General features: G+C 33.6%; 1 long non-coding RNA gene and 1 pseudogene across 1 annotated transcript; one reads left to right on the plus strand and one right to left on the minus strand.

Annotated features, from left to right (window-relative positions):
• LOC126705688 (G-type lectin S-receptor-like serine/threonine-protein kinase RKS1) lies at nt 1–5,975 on the minus strand (annotated as a pseudogene).
• Nucleotides 5,976–9,387: 3,412 nt separating this feature from the next.
• LOC126705700 (uncharacterized) lies at nt 9,388–12,255 on the plus strand. The gene is made up of 3 exons (XR_007648409.1): nt 9,388–9,520; nt 10,647–10,738; nt 12,155–12,255. It is a non-coding gene; the product is annotated as an uncharacterized LOC126705700 (long non-coding RNA).
• The last annotated feature ends 5,140 nt before the right edge of the window (nt 12,256–17,395 follow it).

Below are 17,395 nucleotides of genomic sequence, written 5' to 3' on the forward strand. Positions count from 1 at the left end.
TACCAAAAAAAAAAAAGGGTAATGTGGAGTAGACATAGAGTAACTCAATCCTATGTTGTAATGGAATATTTGTACATTTGCTACAAATAGTTTGGGGTTTCAACGACCGTCAATTTTAGAAAGTGATATTTCATTTACTAAATTAGATGTTGCACTCGTTGATCTGTTTGTACTATTGTAAGTACCCATCAAAATAAATGCAGGTCGTTTTGGAGAAGGAAGATGAGTGTCATTACCCAACATGAAAACAACAGTTGACATGGTTGGCCGGTCTGTTGCATGTTCTTGCATGCACAAAAGTCCAATTTGAATGCATCTTGAAACTTCATTAGCAGGGTATGCCTCATCTAGTAATGGGTCGACTATTTTCATGGAATTGTCTTCTCTCCATAGGTCCCAAACCTGAGACAAGATATTGATCATATTAGACTCAACAATATAGGCTTAATTTTGTAGTCATTGTTTGCACGTGTACTTACATGTCCAATCAAATTTGAGGAAGGACCATCATGATGGTAAGTACTGTTCTTTTTACCAGTAACGATCTCTAGCAGCAATACCCCAAAGCTATATACATCAGACTTTATTGAAAATAGTCCTTGCATTGCATACTCAGGTGACATATAACCACTGTCATAGCACAATAAAAAGGAAGATATTGAACCTCAATATAAAATGATCGAAGATAGCCCTTTGGGCGCTAACATACATGTAAAATTTGAAGTAACACAATATGAAAACGAATTATAGAGATATCCTTAATTTTTTTTTTCTTACAAATGCTTGTAGTTTGGACTCTCCTTAGATGTAAAAATGGTAGTCAAGTAATCGGTTAAAAAAGTATATCTTTGTTTTCTAGCATACTTACAATGTTCCAACGATGCAATTTGTATTAGCTTCAATTTGATCCCCTCCAACAATTCTAGCCATACCAAAATCTGAAATTTTTGGATTCAATGCATTGTCAAGTAGAACATTGCTGGCCTTTAAATCTCTATGGATAATTCTTAATCTTGAATCTTGATGAAGGTATAAGATCCCTCGAGCAATTCCACAAATAATCTCAAATCGCTTTCCCCAATCTAAACGTGTCCTTTTTGTTTCATCTAAATGAAGAAGTGAGAACTTGGATTAGATTGCATTGCATTCGTGCTTTTTTACTTAGGTATAAAATCTTGCTACTTGGAACTGATATGTTTGTAATGGGAGGATCGTTTTCCAGTGATGATGAGTGAGGTTAATATGAAAAAGAAGACATACCAAAAATGAAAGAGTCCAAGCTTTTATTTGGCAAGTACTCATAGATCAACATCTTCTCTTCTTTGTGAATGCAACAACCTAAAATTCTCACAAGGTTTCTATGTTGGAGTTTAGCAATTAGTGCAACTTCTGTTTTGAATTGTACTATTCCTTGTCCAGAGCATTTTGATAGTCTTTTTACTGCTATTTCCATTCCATTTTGTAGCAAACCCTGCAATTAAAGTCCAAATATCATTGTCATGGTGCACAATTGTTGAAAGAAACTCAACTTGGTGAATTATTTGGGGAAGCCCAATTGCACACCACAAATTCATACTCAATGAGTACCCGTAAACATTCATGATGGAATTTATGATGCATAAACACACTTGAAATGAGACTACCTTATAAACTGGGCCAAAACCACCTTGGCCAAGCTTGTTAGCAATAGAGAAGTTATCGGTAGCTGCAATAATGGTTCTTAGATCAAATAATGGAAAATTTGAATTTCTTCTAGTTCCATCAAGGTCCCTTCTACTCGGAGAGTCCTCGAAGTATGTTAAAGTGGACTCAGCACTATCTAAATTTGTGCTATGCCTCATCCCTGTCATAAAACAAGTAATTAACAATGCTAGCAACCATTTTTGTCCAATTAGGAATTCTCACACAAAAGCCTAATTTAATAAAACTGAGAAACACACTAAAATAAAGAATGAAACAGAGGAAAATAAGAGGAAAAATTGAAGTTTACAATTTTCTATTTATCATTGTCAGGAAATCCCATTTGGTTAAAATGCACTTTTCTAAGAGGTAAGTGCTTATGGGAGGTGAAAGTTCCTCAGGCCTACTAATGGGGCTAGAGAAAATCTTAAAATGTCAGGGAATTGGTTGGGCCATTCATGAAGCTTTTAGTTGAAAGGGTGAAAAAATTATCCATGTGGCATGATAATTGACATGCTAAAGGTGTTTTGATCCCCAACTTTGTCCAAAAGGTGGTGTATGATACTGCAATTTCTGAGTTTGCAGAAGTATCCAGTATTCTGAAAGAAATGCAGTAGCCTTGGAAACTTATCAGATCAAAAGATACTACCCTACAAGCTAATTTTCATCAATTAAAATTAGCTAAGACAATTAGACAACTCAATGTACTGGATTTCATCTAAATACGGAAAAGTCACATGGAATTCAACTTGGAGTGAAATAAGAAACAAGATGGATATAGCTAAATGGTGGAAAGTGGTATGGTCTAAAGCAGCTACTTCTAAGCATTCCTTAATACTTTGTCTTTGGCTGGCAATGAAGGACGAATTGCAATTCAGAGTAGAATTAAATAAGAAACATGTATGTCTCAATGAATGGTAGAAACTGGAATGGTCTAAAGCTGCTTTTCCCAACAAGTCCTTCATATCTTGGTTGGCAGTGAAGGACAGGTTTCCCTCCCAAGAAAGGCTTGTAAAATGGGGTACAATGGTGCTCATGTATGTTTTCTGTAGAAGTCAAATGGAATTTTTGATCTTGTCATCTTCGAGTGTTCTTTCTTTTGAATTTAACATTTGTGTATGGTAGATATAAGAATGTGCAAATGGAATGAGCTAATGCATTTATTCGTAGGCTGAAAAGCAAGAAGTTTAAGAATAGCATTTGAAAAATTTCCTTGGCTGCTTCAGTATACCATCTTTGGATCCAAAGAAATGATTATGAGTATAATAACAAAATATATCTAGTTCTTTTTCATTTTTTCTTTTATCAACTTCTACGCTTGAAAAATATATCAAGTTCCATTCCATTTTATTCAGTTTTATTTCATGATTTACGTATTCTGCCTATTCTTTTATAAACTCTAAAACATAGCCTATTCTTTTATAAACTCTGAAACATAGTGTTGGAGTAATCTTGGGAGCATTTGTTCACTAGCCTTAGAAGTATAGAAATAGGTTTAAAAAAATTGCTCTAAATTTCCTTACCTTTCTTCTTCTTCATTACAAAACAATACACAACTGAGACTATAAGAAGAAACATTATAGCAACAGAAACTCCCAGAATTGCCAGCATCCTCTTTTTTTGAGTCAGACCATTTTTCTTAGCATATTGAGCTGAGTAAAAAAAAAAAAAAATTATTCAAATGACATCATAATTTTAGAAGTTGATTGAACATAAATATTTATTGATGCAGTTTTGCAAGAAAATGAGAGTAGGGATGGAACAAGGGTTTAAGGAGAATATGTGATTTTATTTTTTATTTTTTTAAAGGAGAAAATGCAATTCTCATTTTGAGGTCCAACTTATCAAAAGAACAAAACAAAAAAACAAACATGTTCTCACAACAATGTCAAGTCCATATGTGATTCTCTTTTTTGAGGTCGAAAACATGTTAAAAGAAGAAACAAAAAAAACAAATATTGCAAACCTATTTTTGTAACAACAATGTCCAATGCCAAGAGAGTGTTTCTTATTAATATAAGTAGAATCACAGTTCAATTTCTCTCTCTCCCATTATTATAATAACTATATAAAAATAAAATGAAACAAGTATTGCATAGTAGGACCTACTACGAGTGATGAATATAATTGTAGAAATCTTGTGTTATAAGGGTATACAACTCTTAAATAATTTTGACTTCTCCACACATCGTTTGAGTTTTGAATTAGTATGAAATAGATAAAAGGTATAATTGTGAAAATTTTGATATTTTTAGATAATTTAACAAAACCATATATAAATTCTTTCCCATATGGAATGTAATACTCGTTTAGATTTGTAATATATAATTTGAAATATGAAATAGATCAATTTTAAATAGAGAAAATCATTTTTCAATAATGTGACCTAAATCAACTTTAAGGTTAGTACCATAGGGCAAATTAGATGTTGAACTAGTATTCTGTATAAATTTCAGACTAATATAATACAATAGACTTGAACTTTGACTAACACTCTATTTGTTTTGAAGTAAAACAAATAAAATTTTAAGGTGTTTTGTATGACCAATAAAAATTTTCAAGCAAACAACTAAAATCAGTAGTTGAGTCACCAGAACCGCTAGTGTAGGAGGTCTAGTAACCTGACTATTGGAATTTTAGCTTGAACGATGTCTCCAACAACCAGACAGGGGCCAACTACCGCTAGGGTGATGTCTCCGGCCACCAGAATGGTGGTTTCGGTAATCAAACCTTTAGCACGCAGCTTTAGTGACCGGATTACCAGTATTTGTTGCCAGAGTGATGGCTCTAGCCACCAGAACGTTGGCACTAATTGTTAGAGTGGTGGCTCTAACCACTGGACTACCAACATCATTTGCCTAGCTCATCGAACCGATGACCTAACCACCAAATGGGGTGAGGGAACTCACTGTGTATTTTTGTAAAATGTTTTATCAAAATTTTAAGATGAAAAAGTACCTAATACAACCGGATCCACACGTATGTATAAATCTTGTCCTGCTTCAGGATATGTTCTTGCGTCCACCAAGTCCCCTTGCCATGTCAAGCAACCAATCCCTCCCTCACTCTCATTTGCACTTGCGTAAGCCATACAAGAACAATTCCTCAAACACTTTTGCTCACACTCTTTCATACTCAAACTCATGTCCGCATGTGCTATTGAAGTATCTGGCACCTTCATATGTGCCAACTTCACGAACCCTTCTCCGTTATTGCATATGGACACTCCTTGCTTTTCCCTCATGCAATCATGAGATGACTTGGGTTCAAATCCGGGAAAGCACTTGCACTCAAAAATGACAAAATTGTGTGGGTCACAATAACTATTTGGACCACAATTCAAATACTTATCGCACAACTCTCGTGGGGCAGACCAATATTCGACCCATGTAGTCTCCTGCCATAAAGACCGTCGCATAATTCCTGATTCATCCAACACCATTTTAACAGTAACTTTGGGGTCAACTGAATTTGAAAATATATTGTACATAATGGTGGTTTCATCTTGATTATTCACAAAGCTAACATTGAAGTAATTTGATATCATTTCGGGAATACCGCTCCATCTTAGGCCAGTCCAAGATCCAGCACGCCATAATAGAGTCCGACCCATGTATAAGCATGCCTGAGGATACCCAATTGGAACCATTTGATATGAGTAGTCGCCAATTTCTGGGTCATCTTTGGACTTCCAAGATGTTAGGAACCGGTTCAACCCAGTTCACCGGTCTAGCCCAAGTTTCATGAGCGGAAGCAGAGTATTGGTGGGATAATCAAAACTTTGCCATGTAAAACGTTGGCTGTCTTGTTGAACCAAAACAAGATTTCCTATATCTAAGAGCTTAGCCATAGAATTATTTGTGGATGAGACAGAAAAAGAAACATTGGTGGACCAAATAGGAGTGGTTTGATTTTGGGTGTGGAGTACAAGGTTTCCCTTACCATTGATGGAGAGGACTCCAAAGGCATCATTGAGAGGAGTGTCTCTGTTTGCAACCCACACAACGGTTTGTTCAGTGATTTGGTTATACCAAATTCCAACATAACGGTGACTGGAACTGCCAAGGCTTAAAAACCCAAGCGCAAAGGTTTTTTGGTTTGAGAGTAGAAGTTGACCGTCACCATCCTTAAGGGGTTGGTTTGGTGTTATGGAGTCAAGGGAAGTGCAGATTGGGCAAACAAGAAGAAGGGAGAGAAGAAGCAATGATGTATTCCCTTTAGCAGGATTCATGGGATTTCTAATGAAGAGTACAGTAATACGACTTGTGGCTGATGGGCTAGGATAGACTATAGAAAGCTTGATAGCCATATAAAAAAAATAGTTGTTCTTCTTTTATAAATAAAGTTAAATGAGTTATTCGACGTATGCAAGGTGTCGTCCAGTTATCAAGGACCCACACACTCAAATCATGTTTACCTTGAAAACCCGTTCACATTAGTGAAAGATGAGTCATGCGATGGTGACATAAAAAATGCATAATTTTGTGCTACAACTTGTGGCAAGTTGTAAGTAGTGGAAGTTTATCTCCATATAACCCACAATCATACATTTACTAATCACAACTCGCCACATGGCAAATTGTGGCACAAAATTGTGCATTTTTATGTGTCAATAGTATTACTCAATGAAAGATACTTGACAAAACTTTGGTCTTCTTTGGCAACTTTAATTTAAGTCTAGGTCACAATTTTTGACCAGGGCCGGCACCACCTTAAATTTATATATATATATATATATATATATATATAATTTAAAATTTTTTATTTGTGTAGCCTTCAAAAAAAATTTGAGAATACCTTCAATTTTTTTTTATGCCAATAAAATTAAATTTTACTTCATAATTTGTTATATATTCCGTGGATCAAGGATTGTTTTGTTGTGTACACTGAAAGATATGTAGTTTATAGCATTGATAATGAGACTATTATGCACCGATTTCAAAGTATAAAAACTCGTAGAAGGAAATTGTAAACTTTATGTATCTGCGTGTTTTTTTATTGTTGTTGTTGTCAATATATGAATTTCTCTTTTTATTAGATTGTATAATTTGAACGAAAATGCACTTTTAATCCTTACATTTTGAACAAATTCTCATTTTGGTCCTAAAATTGATTTTGCTACTAATGCAGTTCCTAAAAAAAGAAAATCGATTTTATTTTAGTCCATGTCATCAACCCACTAACAGAAATCTCCTACGAGGCAAAAATAGTGTCCTGCTGGCTGACATGGTGTTGACGTGACCATTAAAATATTATTTAAAAAAAATTCTTTGGCAATTTGTTAATGCCTCGTCTGATTTAAATTAATAAAACATTAAAAAAAGGTTAGATTAGAAAATTAAAAAAAATTAAAAATAAACATTAATATAATTATATTTTATTTTATTTTATACTTTTTTTTTTCCGTAAGAACATTTCTTCTTTTCCTAAACATGAACTTCATGTTCTTCCCCGGCAAACAAACCATAGCAAACCCAAAAATTTTCTTAAGAAACAAACACACAAAAAAAACCCCCAAAAATTCAGCTCAAAAACAAAATCATAAATCTCAAATCCACCATTTTTTCAAACACCAGCAAAATCATCAAATCCCAAAGCCCCAAAGTACCAAATTAATCCAAAAATACAACATAACCAACCCAAAAAAAAAAAAAAAAAATCTCAAACCCAGAAAAACCCATCTCGGGCAAGTTAAACCTAGAAAATCTAGCAATCCCACCTCAGAACCCAGAAAGTCGAACCAAGAAATCCACCTTAGAACCCAGCAAACCTACCTCAGAACCGAGCAAATCCCACCAAGTCGAACCAAGAAATCCACCTCAGAGCAAACCCACCAAGTAGAACCCAGCAATCCAACAAGTCGAACCAGGAAACCCACCTCAAAACCCACCAAGTCAAGCCCAACAATCCAGCAAGTTGAACCAGGAAACCCACCTCAGGGTTTTCCACAAAGAGAGAGCAAGAGAGAGATGGATCTGATGCAGAAGCTTCATAAAGTGTTAACGGTGGAGAGAATCACAGGTCCTCGCATCGTCTCTGCCTTCAAAGAGAAAGGCATTCTTAGCGTCTCCGAGTTCGTTATCGCCGGTGATAACCACGTCTCCAAATGCCCTACCTGGTCCTGGTACTACATCATCTTCCCGTTCCAAAAACCTAATCAAAATTTTCCAATTTCCAAAATCCATACCTCAATTTTACCTTTTTATACAATACCCAGCAAATCCACCGAGAGAGAGAGAGAGAGCTTCAATATTTTTGGGTGAACAGAGAGCTTCAATCTTTAATTTGTTTTTAATATATATATATATATATATATATATATATATAACCGGAACTTTTGAAACTTCCACAAATTTTCACGTCAGCACGATATTAAAAATAATAATAATAATAAAATAATAAAAATAATAAAATTTTTTTAAAACCCTACCCGATGCTCTGCGTTCTCTCACTGTTTTATTTTTCTTTTTATTTTAGGCTCCAGAGAGACCGAATACTTTCTTCTTTGCCGTTCTCTCTGCTTCTCTCAATTCTCGGAATCCCCAACCCGATGCTCTGCGTTCTCTCACTATTTTATTTTTCTTTTTATTTTAGGCTCCAGAGAGACCGAATACTCTTTCTTCTTTGCTGTTCTCTCTGCTTCTCTCAATTCTCAGAATCCCTAAACCATAGCCCATGGTCACTCTCTCACTCCTTCAGTGGCAAAAAGTGCCAGCCTCCGGTCGCCACCGTCATATATCGCCAAAGCCACTACCAGTGCAGGTATTTTATGATTTAATTTTTGCTATCTTAGATTTAGGTACTTGGATTTGGTTTGATTTTCTTTAATTTAGGTATTTGGATAATTGGTTTTGATTAAGGTTGAACCTGTGCAAAATTGAAGATATCTGCTTCTTCTTCAACTCTCTCTCAGCCTCCATCTTTTCCCTGAAAAACACAAAACATGAACTGACCTCTGACCTCTAGGTTATTGGCGTTAAATTTTTTTTAAAAAATTAAATATGAATTATTGAAGCTTGGCTTAGACTATATGGGAGTGAAACACAAGAAAATGATGGGAAAGTTAAGAAGATTCTGCCGTGCGAGCCTTTTCAAAGGCAATTTTGACTTTGTTGGTGTCATGGTGGGTTAACCCCTGAAAATCTGTCTTTATTAATCTTAATTTTCTTAATTTGTTTTTTTTTGTTTTGTTTTTTTTTTTTTTTTGGTTAGTAAATGAATTATGAATGAATATTGGCCTCAGTGTTGTATCAATATGCCTCTCTTATATTTTAGGTTTGATTTGTTCAAGTTTAGTTGAAGCTGCTAACTCTGTTGGTTGACCAAATTTGTTGATTTAATGATTTTAGCATCATCTTCTTAAATCGTTTTCTAGGGAGGGTTTATTACTTTTATTTTATTAGTTATTGAAGAAGACCTTTGTTCATGTTAGGCACACATTCACGCAATGTTTGAACCAATCTTAGATGCCTAAACCGTTCTTTCCTTTTTTTGGGGTTTACAATAAATGGATTATAGGAATTCAAACCTAAAGTCTTTCTAGAGAGAAAATTGAATAACACCATTTACTTATCATTGGAGAGTATGTTGTTCCTGTGATACAACCTCATAATTACAAATAGCTACTTTTCATCTGTAAGGGCAGGAAGAGAAGATGTGGAAATTTATGGTGCTTTGGTCAGCCAAAACTAAGTTATTGGTGAAGGATCTGTCAATTGCATGCCACAAAACCTGCATAAGTTTGCATACTCCTAATTTGGCTTTCAATATTGGTCATTGTCCCTAGCAGAAGATACAGCAAGACTTCTTTTGCATCTCTCACGCCCACATGAACCACATTGTGAGTGTCCTTTCTGTGTTTTTCTTACTTTCTCTTTGTTTATATTGCTCTTGGTATTGGAAATTTTTTGTATACTTCATTGTGTGTGTGATAAATTACAGTGGTTAGATGTTAAATACTTAGTAACTATTTATACATTTGTATTTTGTTTAAAGTTGTACTACAAGTTGAAGATTTTGGTTGGTGACTATGTTATTTGCTCCCCAAAGCATTTGTAAAAATGCCTAAACCAAACTTTCCATCACTTAGGAAGTACAAGGAAAAAAAATCTAATAGAAAACTTTCCATCCTTACTGAAAGTTATTTTGAATCTTAACTTCAATGTGAAGGGTTCACTGAATTTTTTCAGATAAGCTTTCACTTTGAGGAAAATATTTCCTATTAATATAGCAGTCCTACACTCCTATTGTTTAGTGCTCTGCTTATGGGGATATTTAGATTTGCTTAGGAATTTTGATTCATGGGAACTGTTTTTGTTAAGGTGGTGCTGTCTTTGTTAGAAAAAGAGGAAAAGGAAGTTTATAAGAAGCCTAAATCTGAGATAAAGAAAGGGAATTTCTTTCCCCATTGTTACTTCCCAGAAATGCCAAAAATAATTGTTTCACTTGAACTTGGGACCTATATGGCTTGAATTGTTTAAGAACTTTGTATGTCTGGAGTAATTTAGTAATAATTTTCATTTTTTAATCCTACTTAGTTTCTGAAGATATTTTTTTCATCTATTCTTTGTTTGCCGATATCTATTTCTTTCAAATGGTAAATGTTTTAGTGACTCTACTTCTTTACACTATCAATGTTAAAGTTGTTCTCTATATATGAGTGAAAAGGCTCCACATGTGAGGCTGTACTAACACTTGCATATATATAGTTTGAATGGGGCTCTCTTGATTTTCCTTATCTTATTGATGTAATTGAAATATTTAACTTTCTCATCATTGATGCAAAATTTCATAGTCTTCTCTTTGGTTATATTAGTCCTAACTTTGTATTGCTTTGTTTTGTTTATTTTTTTTAAAAATCATTTATTTGTTTCTTTTGTTACAATTTTATATAGTGTTGAGGTTAAGGTGTATATGACCATATCTACATTACAGCTAATTTCACATCATGTTTTCTTGGCTTACAGAGGGCTGAGACCTTGGGAATTGCTGAATTCCCAATACTAGGCTGCATCAGGAATATCCAAGTTGGGGTTAAAGATACAATCTTTTCATCAAGGTAAACATATTACACATGTTTGTATTATTTTATTGTGAACAAAATAAATTAAGAACTTATTATTGTCACTATCTAGAATAATTTGTGCATCATGTATCATAAAGAGCTTAATTGTGATCATAAATAAAACTGTCTTTTAAATATATATTGGAAGACTCCTAGAATAACCTACCGTAGATGGGTGGAATCTCATTAAAAATCTTGAGGTGAATGGGATGTATGGTCCACCATGGTTAATAAATAGATTTTAACAGGCACATGAATCAGTAATGAAATTGGTCTGTCCAGTTCACACTGATTTGTTACTGTGATGATTTCCTTGAAACTTCAATATTAATGAAATGGTAGTGAAGTGATTTGTGTTGTTGCCTTCCATTTCTTTGTGTATTGGCAGAATACACACACACACATTACACTTCAATCAATAACTTCCATGGGAACGTCCTGTAACTTCTGTTTATGTAAGAAATATGAAGTTGAAATCAAAAGCTGCTTTTAAGCAATAAATGAGTAATCCATCCAATGCTAGGTAACAATAAGAAATAAAGAATTGAAGGAAAATTCAAGTCTAAAACAATATAGCTAATCAAAATCGTAGAAACCCCATAAGAGATTATCCTAAAGAAAACAAAATAATTTTCTCTCAAAGACTATTTCTTTGGCTACTGATTTTATGGCTACTAAATTGGATATGTCACTTGATGATCTTATTAAAAATAGAGGTTCCCGTGAGAGAGTTAGATAAGTAACAGCTATTTGATTTAGTTTTATAGATTTTTGTAGATTAGGTATTTTGTTGTATATTTGCTTCTCATAGTGCTTATTAAAAGTGGCTGTATTGGATATTGCATGATGGTGGTAATATTTTTTAGAGACTTTTAATTATTGATTTTGTCCTTTTCAATGTTGGGCTTTTCTGGGTTTTACATGTAATGCTATTCTTAAAATTTTAGTTGATAATCTGTTTGAGTGATGAGGGGAGAAAATCAAACGTCTTGATTTGAATTATATGGAGTAGTAAGTATGGTTAAGCTATATATAGGTAAATCATTCCAAATTTTTGCAGCATTCCCTGTTTTAATGTTTTGAAGATAAAATGTTAAGGATAGTCTTTTTAAAAAAAAAAAAAACCATGCAGAGGGTTGTAATTTACTGCTTCAATTTTTTAATCACATTTATGATGAGTATTTCTAATCATGGCTTTTGATTGAAATTTAATGGCCAAAATTGCACCATATTTGTCACAAATAAAAAGATATATGTGGCAACTAACAATGGCAAAATTGCTAATTGATGTGCATCATAAAATGTTGAATTTTGGTTAAAAGGCTGATATCAACCTAATTTTTAGCATCTTTCACAATTTTACGTGAATACATGTAAATTTGTTCAAAAGTTAATTTTTATGCCTTACAGGGTTTTGAGGAGTATATAAATTTAATTCTAGATGATGCTGGAAAAGTCAACATCAAGAGGAAGAGCAAAAAACTTTAGATGGGTTCATTTTCCTTTACTTTTAATCTCTCAAATGTACATGCTTTGAACATGGTACATCTATTTTGTTATAGATACATCTTGGACATCAAGAATGATTAATATAATTTATGAAAGATATTTGGTTGAATGAGTATGAAAACTATATTTGTGTAATTAATTGTATTGGATAGTACTTATATCAGTTATATATTTTTTAAATATGATTTCAAGCTCTTGGTTATCACGATTTCTCAGTGCATGTGATAAATTTTATTATCATGCAAGTGATAGATTTTATTGGTTTGGTATATAAATTACATCATGATATTGATTTTTTTTTTTTTCATATTAGGGAAGTTATCAATAGCTTTCTCGTGTATCGCACGGGTTAGCGACTAGTTAAAACTAAAATTGAGGAATTAAAATTTTTTTGAATTTTCTAATCTGGCCTTTTTTTATTGTTTTATTAATTTAAATCTCACGTGGCATTTAAAAAATGTCAAATAAATTTTTTTAATAATATTTTAATTATCATGTAAGCGTTATGTCAGTCATCAGGCACTCCATCAGTCACATAAGAAATTTCTTCTAGCGGATTGACGGTAAAGATTAAAATAAAATTGTTTTTCTTTTTTAGAGACTACATTAGTAGCAAAATCAATTTAAGAAACAAAATGAGAATTGGTCCAAAACGTATGGACTAAAATGTATTTTTGCCTATAATTTATACTTTTAAAGAACATCAAGACCTAGATTCTAAGCTCAATGAAATCTAGATTCAAACCATCAAATTTTGTCTTGTTTGGCTAAGAGCATTCACATCAGCTCGTTTAAAAGATTCCGTCTATTTTATACCAAAAACCTACTTTTTCTATTTTACACTATCACTTTTACAAAACACCCACATCAGTTCATCTATTCTATCACCCCACTTATTTAAATAATCAATTTACTTAATTATTTTATTATTTCTCTCACCTCACCGGTTTTAATACGCGCTCTCTCTCCCTCTCCCTCATATTTTCTGATTTCACTCTCTCTCTTCTATCTCTCCATCCCTCATATTTTCTGATTTCTCTCAAATCCCTCATATTTTCTCCATACCCGGTCTCTCCTTCTCGGTCTATCTCTGTCTCATCTCTCTCCCTCTTGGTCACAAACCAATCCACATCATCACAGCTCCGATCACAGCTCTGATCACCGATCCACAGCTCCGATCACCGATCCACAGCTCCGATCACAAGCATCGATCCACAGCAGCACCGATCCATAGCTCCGAGCTCCGATCAAGACCCATACCCACGAGCTCCGACCAAGCGAGACCCACGAGCTCCGATCGTGAAGATAAGCACCGATCTGTCTCTTTTTTGTTTTTCCGTTTGGGTTTTTTTTTTTTTTTTTTTTAGCAAGTATATCTCTGTGTTGGTTTAAGCACCGATCTGTCTCTTTTTTGTTTTTCCGTTTGGGTTTGTTTGTTTTTCCGTTTGGGTTTTTTTTTTTTTTTTTTTTAGCACCGATCTGTCTCTTTTTTTTTTTTTTTTTTTTTTTTTTTTTTTTTTTCCGTTTGGGTTTGTTTGTTTTTCCGTTGAGGTCGTTGTGCACGGAGAAGAGAGAGAAAAATTGGTGCGAATGGAAATTAATAAAAAACTAAATACACATGCTACAGTGCCCGTGTAAATTTACACGGGTACTGTAGCTCGTGGAAAATTTTAGAAGATTATGCATGATTTTAGCTGGACTGATGTAGTGTGTTTTTTGCTTCAAAATGTGTAAAAACGGTCAAAATGTGTATTTTACACATTTATACACAATTATACAAGAGCTGATGTGAATGCTCTAACAATGCAAAACATTAAACAAAAAGGTGGGGCCAGCTACCTTCGGACCTAGCTCACCAAATCATTTCTTTCCAAAGCTAGAAGAAGACTATGGTGAAAACGGATAGGTAAGTCAAAATGACTTAATTGTCCTTGCACACCAAGATATATATTTTTTTTTTCTCATCTATTACCTCCCCCTTACAAGTGGCCACCAACTATCATTTTTGTCCGATTCCAAAAACTTTTCAAAAAATTCATACAAATTACATTTTTCATTCTCTTGTTTTATTTTTTAGCAAGAAGGAGGAAATTTTTGTATTTATTTTTCATCATTTTAATTTTCCATCATCCAACCAAACACACATGACGATAAACTAAAGTATTTTCTATTCTTCTACTTTTTCATCTTTTCAATCAAAGAGAGCCTTAATAGTTTTGTATTTTAGTGATATGGTTGGATTCATTCTTTATAGAGAACATGGATTCCCACTCTTTAAAGTGAAAAAAAGATTAAAAATTGAAAATATTCATAATACAAAGATTAAAACTCAATTGAATAGCTCATTTTACTTGTACAAATGAATGCTTCACACAGAAGGATCAAACCAGGTAGATGACACAAAGAATGTTGGACATGGAGGAGGCCATTAAGGAGGAGGGAGGAGGGAGCAGGGAGCAGTGGCAAGGGTGGAGGTGACAAAGGTCATGGTGGAAACTAAAGCCCAACTCTAGAACTCGAGCTCAAATATATGTTTGGCTTTTGTAATGTAATAGAATTAATAAATATGCATGCAAAATTTCGGGCAACCAGATTTCGATGCTAAGTGTGTGATGCTTTTGAAATGCTTGAGATTTTGTTTTTGTGAATTGTCTATGTGAGTGCATCCTTTATCATTTTATCGTTTTTAAGAAGTCTCCACCTACCATTGGTTTTCTAAGGAGTGATTAGTCACATATATCTATGGACTAAGGTTTTCTCAACTAAACTAATAACTTTTATACTTGGATTAGCTAGTGGACCATCTTACATGGGCTTTTAGAATGTGACTTAAGGTGGGACCAAAGAAAAAATAAAAACACTAAGGTGGGACCAAAGAAAAAATAAAAACACTATCTCAAATGGGCCTTGAATCTCCTTGTAACTAATGACTAACCCAAAGTTACAATTAATCATAATTTATTTTACTAAAAATTTATGGTTGCAATCTAGGTTGTTATTAAATCAAAGATTTATACCAAGACTCTATTATATTCACATTTTCCCCCTCCATAAAATCATTTATAGTGAAACAAAAAAAGTCTACAGTTTAATCTTTTGATTATTCTTACATTTATGAAATTTATATTTAGAAACTCTTAATTAAAGTGGTCGGACCCAACACACTAAATAACCAATTCTCATTAAACCTATCTCAATGGAATGTTTTGTGTCTCTAAAAACAAATTATGGATTCCATCTTGAGAATATGTGTTCTTAGAACACTGTGTAATTGCCTAACATCTAATGTTTTGACCATGCAAGATCTCACTCCGGTATACATCAAAGCAAGCAAAATTCATGTTTGAATTCATCATCCACTCAAAATTGAGAGTCTATGCAAATAGTAGTCATGATATATATATTTGTTCACATGGCCATATTAATAGAACAATAAATCTCATAGTGGTCTAGTTTAATGTATCCCACACAATTTAAAAACACCAACATATCAGTTAATCATAATTCTCCACTTTCATGATTAAGACAAATCCTCATAATTTATATGCTTTAGTTTTTGCAGATGAAATGCCTAATTTCATCACCAACTTCGAACATAGGTTAATAAGTTTATGAGAAACTTATGATTTAGATCTTCTATATGCAGATTTCATTATCATACCTAGATCACATACAATGCATCTCAAAGATTAGAATATATAAAATTCAAATATTCATGCAAAAAACAATCTCAGAAAATAAAACAACTTTTATTATTAAAAAATAATGCTACTCAATTGAGTTTTAAGGCACTACTCCTAATAGTGATTATCTCAATATGATGATGTTTCTATGTTTGGTTAACAAATTTATCAATTAAGGAAGTAATTGAGAATATTCTTTCAAATATAATAAAATGGAGGAAAAGAATACATGTGACTGGCCTTGTTCCTAATTATATGCTGAGGATCCATAGTTAACTCCAAAAATTTGGAATTAAGGCTTGTTGTTGTATGATAGAGGCTTGGTGAATGTGTCAATCGGGTCAAAATCATGTACAAGTTGAAAATAGGTCTGACTAAAATAAGTTGCTATTTGAGGCCTTCTCATAGGTATATATTTATAGAACAACCACACCCTTTCAGTAACAAGTATGTCTGAATATGTGACCCCCCATATCAAATTTGGATATTGTCCAAATGTGTGTTGTGTGGGTGTGTGATGAGTCCTATATTGGGCATTTACTTGGTAGATTTGAGCTTTATTAACAACTACAAAAATCCTCAATTTTGACTAGTCCCTTCGAGGTATAATGCATATAGGTAGTAAGCAAAGACCCACCCAACCCAAAGGGTTAGTTGGATGTTTGGGCTGGGTTCAGTTCCAACGAGTGGGTCTTATTCAGATTTCAAGTCAGTATCACGTTAAACCCGACCCACTTGATCTAATTTTTTTTCTTTTTTAAATACTAGTTAACAAATTGTTGGGCTTGAATAATTTTAGGGGTGTAATTTGCAAATTTAGGAATGTAATTTGCAAACACCCTAAACTTTAGGGTGTAATTTGTCATTTACCCTAATTTTAAATAGAAAGAATACAAAGTCCAAAACAACCCCCTCCCACACAAAAACACACACCCAAAAATAAAAATAAATAAATAAAAGAGGAAGAGTCCCACAATCTAACCTGAGACTCAACTGACCCGCCCATCAAATCGAACTTTTGGGCCAATTAAAAAGTACAGGTCTGAGTTTTATCAGGTTGAGGTGTAGGTTGGGCCTGAAACCGACCAGTACTTAGCCCTAAACACAAATACGGCAAACACTTTTCTTTGAATCGTTACATAATATTTTGATACTTATAAACCACTCAGAATCCATTTTGTTTGTTGAATTGTTATGCTTGTGTTTTAAATACCATCTTTGTATTCTTATGTTATAAGTATCTTTCTCTAATTCTGGTTCATCCTGATTGTTAGGAATCCAAATGTGATGTACTGAAGGTTATCATGTATTGCAATGTATGTTAGGAATTCTGATGTGTTTGTTTAGTTAGTGAGATAAGCTGAAGCTGATGTCAGTTAGTTATGCTGATGTCAGAGTTTCAATTAGTTAGTTAGTACTCTTTAGGCAGGAAATTTTAAGAGTTGGGGAGGGAGAACTG

The sequence above is a fragment of the Quercus robur genome, chromosome 11, assembly GCF_932294415.1.
Source record: "Quercus robur chromosome 11, dhQueRobu3.1, whole genome shotgun sequence".
In the NCBI taxonomy this organism is placed as follows: Eukaryota; Viridiplantae; Streptophyta; class Magnoliopsida; order Fagales; family Fagaceae; genus Quercus; species Quercus robur.